At 41.7% G+C, this 5,830-nt stretch overlaps 1 long non-coding RNA gene across 1 annotated transcript; it reads left to right on the top strand.

The window, feature by feature from the left end:
- Positions 1–862: 862 nt before the first annotated feature.
- Positions 863–2,489, top strand: LOC145549669 (uncharacterized). The gene is made up of 4 exons (XR_014085508.1): positions 863–1,083; positions 1,702–1,838; positions 1,947–2,049; positions 2,140–2,489. It is a non-coding gene; the product is annotated as an uncharacterized LOC145549669 (long non-coding RNA).
- Positions 2,490–5,830: the final 3,341 nt, after the last annotated feature.

The following is a 5,830-nucleotide window of genomic DNA, read 5'->3' as shown; positions in this document are numbered from 1 at the left end:
TGGACTCTAGACATGAATATACACCCGTGACCATTTTTGAAGACAACCAAGGCGCAATTGCTCTTTCTAAAAGCCCCGTCTACCGCCAAAGATGCAAGCACATAGATATTCGTTATCACTTTATTCGATCAGCTCTTACTGATGGAAAAATAACTCTCTGTTACTGTCCAACAACAGAAATGGTTGCTGATATTTTCACAAAGTCTGTAACTAAAATGAGAATGGATAAATTTGTATGTTTTCTTTTTGGTATGTGAATGAGATGTATTCTGTCAACATAAAAACAAGTGGGGGTGTTGAATATTGTTTTCATGCTAACTTCCTGTTATGGGCGGAGCTTTGCGCAGGTGACACCGTTTTCTAATAAAAGGCCACAGGTCGCTCTGGTGAGCTCGGCACTCAGGCCAAACGCATCTGGAGGCTCTGTTGATTGCTTTCCTCCGTCTCTCCTCGGCATTTCCAGCCCTTTACTAATGGCAGCGTCTACAAGTATACTAAAAATACACTTGTACCAATTTCGAAATTAGAACTTTAAACACACTTGAACATAATTGTACCAAAATACACTTTTAATATATTAAATAAAAGTATACTTTAAGTGAATAAAATATGAATATGTATGAATTTTTAAGTGCCTTAATAATCTTTTACCATTTATTAAAATTGCATACAATAAAAAAATGATAATCATGATGTAATTTTTAAGAAAATATCCTATCAATTTTCAGATGTGTGATGTAAAACCTTATAATCAACGGCATTAGCTCCAGTTCATACTCCAGACCAGATGGTGGCGGTATTGCACTTTTTCCATTTATTTAAAAAAAACGCCACAAAGAGAAGAAAAAACTTGATACAGGGAAGATAACAGACGCTGTTCAAATTTGCCATTTTTACTCGCATAATAATGTCTTAAAAGTAGAGAAGGCCTTGACAATAGTTACAAATTTAGGTAAATTCAAGCTGGTGACGTCCTAGTCCGAGTTAGACGACAACACAATGGGACAACAACCGATGGAAATGAAATGTGTGTCTCAAATGGAGCCCGGGGGGACGAAGGCTGCTAAGTGTTGCTAGCTGGTGGTAAGTTTGCTTATTAATTATCTTCATTTAATTATAAACAGTGCAGTAAAGATATATGACTTACGTTGGTTTCTTAAATTATCAATTTTATTGTAACTTGTATGATTATTACTATGGCAATCATTCAGCTTCATGTCATAACTGCATGGAGGCTCTGTTTGTTGCGACTTATACTTTAAATCATAAACTAACCTGGTTTTAATTAAGCTCCATAAGACAAAAAGACTTTGTTTGATATTGTGAGGTGGTTGTTATAACTCGTTCATCAATGATTTGATCTTCAACATATGTTTGAAGTCTAACTAAGCAAATGAAGATGAAAGAGGAAGCCAGAGAAATCGGGTGTTAGGAAACTGAAGACTTTCCTGTCTCAGAAGAAGCTCTGACTCCACCAGATCGCCAACCAGCTCTGAGGATGAACCTCCACATCATCTTCATGATGCAAGCTTATTTTTTCAATTAGGAGCTAGCTACATTTTCAACAACAAAACCTGCTGTGCTACCAACACTAAGTGCTTAATAAACATGATTTGATTTAAAGGTAACTGGAAAGAATGTTTCTCTTATTGTTAATCTAACATTTATCTTTCATGTTTGTTATTTGTTGTTGGCTTTCAGGGCCCTGTGATGGACTGGTGACCTGTCCAGGGTGAACCCTGCCTCTCATCTGATGACTGCTGGAGATGGGCACCACCAGCCCCCTCACCACCCTGCAAGGATCAGTGTGTTCAGATCATGGATGGAAAGATTTTAAGGTAGTTTGTCTCCTTAAGTCCACACTTAAAACAGCTTCATAGTTAATGCTAACATCAACTGATTCTATGACATTGCTGACTATTTTTTTATACTTCTAACATAAACAGGCAAAGAAGACACCCAGAAATGTTTTTCCACCCCAGGCATCCGGTCCCAATCATCATCAGTTCTTATGATGTCACATACATGGCGAGTCCACGTCTTAAAATTGTAAGCATTATTTTTGTATTTGCCATTTTTCTATTCTCTTTAAATACAAATGCTTTCTCTGTTTAATCGCTCTATTGTTCTTTTTTGTAGGTTCCTGTAAGGTGCAGTGAAGGTGCAGTAAGGTGCAGTTCTGTCGTTGATCCTCACTTTCATGTTTTATTGTCACACTTAAATTTTCATGTTCATTGTGTTCACTTTTGATGTGTAAACTGATAATGTTAAAGTTCATAAAGTTGTGAGTAAAATTGGACAATTTTAAAATGTCGGTAATAAAACAAAATATTTGAATTACCTTGGGCATCTTGTGTAATTAATCTTTCCATGTAATTGTAGCCTAAAACAATGTAAGTACTGTAGTGTAGTTATGCATGTCATTTACAAAATAGGTACATAGGAATAAAGACTTTCACGAGTAATTAAAATTGTAGTTTATTATCAATAGCAGGAAATCAAAAATAAAAATTAAGTGTAATTTAAATACATTACTAAGATATTAATAGTATATTTAAAATATATTTGAAGTATATTGTCGAGAAATCTGGTATGAGTATGTGAGATCTGTCCAGGTACACGCAGAAAAACGGGATAAAGGCCTGAGGAATAACAGTATACCCTGAATAATGATTAAATGATGATTATGAGTGATATGTGATTATAAATGTTGATTGATTGATCGATACCTGCTAATCATGAAAGTTACCTGGGTTGCTGTTTCTCCTAGGCTCCAACTTGCTGTGTGGGATGCGGAGCGTCCGTAGAATCCTTGGGATTCATGTGGGTAGCATCGTCTGCCCGTTGGTGTAACGCTTGCGTGCACCTTGATAATGTTACGGCGATCCTCTGACTCAATGAGCAACGGGACCTGCCGTACGTCTCGGCTTCTGCATCTCGATCCCTGGAACGAGTACATAAAGTCCTGTGGACCTCTGCGTTGGGTGAAGGCGACGACACTCTGCGAACGTCGTACTTGGGGAATGACCGGATAATACCCATAGTCCAGAAGCTGTGGGAGAATCAGATTACTCGCCAATGCCTACCAACCCTGCACCTTTTGGACGGGAGAGTGGTGGCGGTGGGTGACCCCCGTCCACCTGTTTGTCCGGCGTCTCCTGATACGTACATCGACGTCGGGTGCCAGACCAGCATTGCAACTCACGTGCAGAGTACTCAAACTGAGCCCCTCAGTTCATCTCAGCAAGCATGCCAGACCGACAAGATACCCGTCCCATCACCCCAAGAACAAAGTAGCAACGCCAGCTCCTCTGTCGCCTGCATCTGCCAGGCGCAGTCTCCTTCGTTTGCTGTGGACTTTGAGAACCTGCTGAAGGAGCTCGAGGAAAGTTGCAGCTTTCCAGCGGCCCCGCCGCAGGATTTGGCGGCCGAAGTGCTTTCCCCGAGCTCACCACCTCAGTTGGAGCGTCACAACCCCTTTGGGCCGTCTGGGTCTACAGTGGACGTGGGGCTAGACACCGACATCTGGTCTTCTCCACCTTCCCACCTAACGGAATACGAGATCGTGGACACTTGGACGCCTTCATCTTCTCCTGTGACCTGCTACGAAAGAGACATTCTAACTCTCCATGGTGGTGATGAATTGGACTTTTGGTAGTCGGAATTTAGGTTTTTCTGCGAAGCCCCGTCCGATCTCACGGAGGGGGTGTCGAGAAATCTGGTATGAGTATGTGAGATCTGTCCAGGTACACGCAGAAAAACGGGATAAAGGCCTGAGGAATAACAGTATACCCTGAATAATGATTAAATGATGATTATGAGTGATATGTGATTATAAAGTGCTAATACACATGCCAATGAAGAAATGTCTGTAATGAACGTTCAAAACATGTATTCAGTACTTTTAATCAAAGAATGTTATAATGTATGCTCTGTACTTTTAATCAGTTGAAGGTTATAATGGTTTATGGAAATTGAGGTTTAAACAACTTGATTGTTGTATGATACTCATTGATTATTAAGGAATAAAGATAATTAGTGAGGAAAGAACATACTGAGGTAAAATGATAGAGTAAAGCATTGAACATGTTCTTTCGGCATTGGACATGTCTGAGCATGTCTGGAGCGATGGGTGAGGCTTAATTAGAAGCATATGGTCAACAGCAAGCGAGTAATAAGGAAGGAATGTGTCACGAGGGAGTTGGGGGAGGATGGAACTCTCTACCGACAGTGAGACGCAAAGGGAAGGTTACGCAGCCCTGCCCCGAAGGCTGCCCTACGTTGAGAGGATTTATAATGAGGAGCTCAGGAGAGAAACGGGGTTCTTCGTCCCTGGCGCAGAAGAGGAGTCAACAAGGGAAGCAGGCGAAAGGCCAGCGGAGGACCACGCCCGGGACCAAGGGGACTTACTCCACGACTTAACGCCGCCTAGAAGGGACGAGCTCCACTCGCCAACACCCCTGGTTCCAGATCCGACCGGCTCCTCTGCTTCTACCCAACGATCTCCAAATCACAGCAGCTGACTTGGAAAAGAGACGGAGGTCTTTTGAAAAGACAAAGAGTCTGCACGTTCAAAGGAAAGCGTGAGTCTTCTCTCCGCTTCTCTTCAGTAAAGAGGACTTTGCTCCGGCTGGACAAGGACTCTGACCAAGGACATCTAAGGATTACAGCTCCCGAGACCAAGAACCATCGGGTATGAGTTGACAAGCTTCCCCCAAAAGCCTTGCTCACTGAATTTAGAGAAACAGGTTAGGGATGAGAACATGGATAGGATGTGATTGATCCTAGTTGATTTCATTACTTGTAAACGGCTAGATTAAGTTTAGTGACTTAGATTTAAATCCCAGGGTCATTATTTTAACACTCACCAGAGGAAAACACAAAGCCATACAATAATACAGATAATTGAAATTCAGCAAAAGCCATCAATGAAATAATGTGTGCCTCACAGAAGACGCCGGCCAATTGGTGTGCAGTTTGCCGGAGCAGATGGAGTGACTGAGAACTCTCCAGGTCACTCCATCAGACTTCTTTGGTTTCACCGCTCTCACTGTGTACACCTCACCTCATGTTCATGCACCATAAGGCTGGAGCTATTATGGTTCAGTGGTCGAGCTTGGCTGCCTCAAGTCCTTTCGTCTTGAAGAGTATGATAAAGTAGTTCAGCTCCTCCACAAGCGTTGCATTGCTCTTAGTCATCCTGGTGCTGCTGGACGTGTGATAACTGACGGTTGATGATATAAACAGCTGGTACTCTCCCTATCATGGAGATAGGGAGAGTACATGGAGAGTACCATGAGCTCTCCCAAGGACATTTCTCGATAAACAACACCTCTATCGGACTTTGCCAGGACTGAAGTGAGTCCCTGTCCTGCCACACATTCTGTGTGTCATTGTTAGAGAAGTGGTCCTCAGTCTTTCTCTTATTTTGGCCTCTCTGATGTCTCTGTTCAGACCCTAACTCTGTCCCCAGACCTGAAAGCAACATCAGATTGCCTCAGCAGTACCTTAACCTCTTTGATCATCCAGGGTATGCCCTGTGAACAGTGACAATGTAAATGCCAACAGGGACAATGTCAATACTGTTGTTGATGTACAAGTGAATGTGCAGGAGGACGATCGGTCTGGAGAAATGCACAAGTCCATGAAGGCTTAGTAGTTCTAGGTATTTTTCACCAGAACATTAAAAAAAACTCAGTAGTTCTGGTGTTAAACATGCTGTGTTGCTGGATTAAGGATTTTTGAATTTTCTTTGAAGGTTTTTAGTCTCAAGTAAAAAAATAAGAAAATACAATAAATGAAACTACAAGCCTCAAAAAGAACAGGTTTA

This window comes from Poecilia reticulata, chromosome 21, assembly GCF_904066995.2.
Source record: "Poecilia reticulata chromosome 21, P_reticulata-male-v2, whole genome shotgun sequence".
Lineage (NCBI taxonomy): Eukaryota > Metazoa > Chordata > Actinopteri > Cyprinodontiformes > Poeciliidae > Poecilia > Poecilia reticulata.
This window is presented reverse-complemented; position numbering and strand designations above follow the sequence as displayed.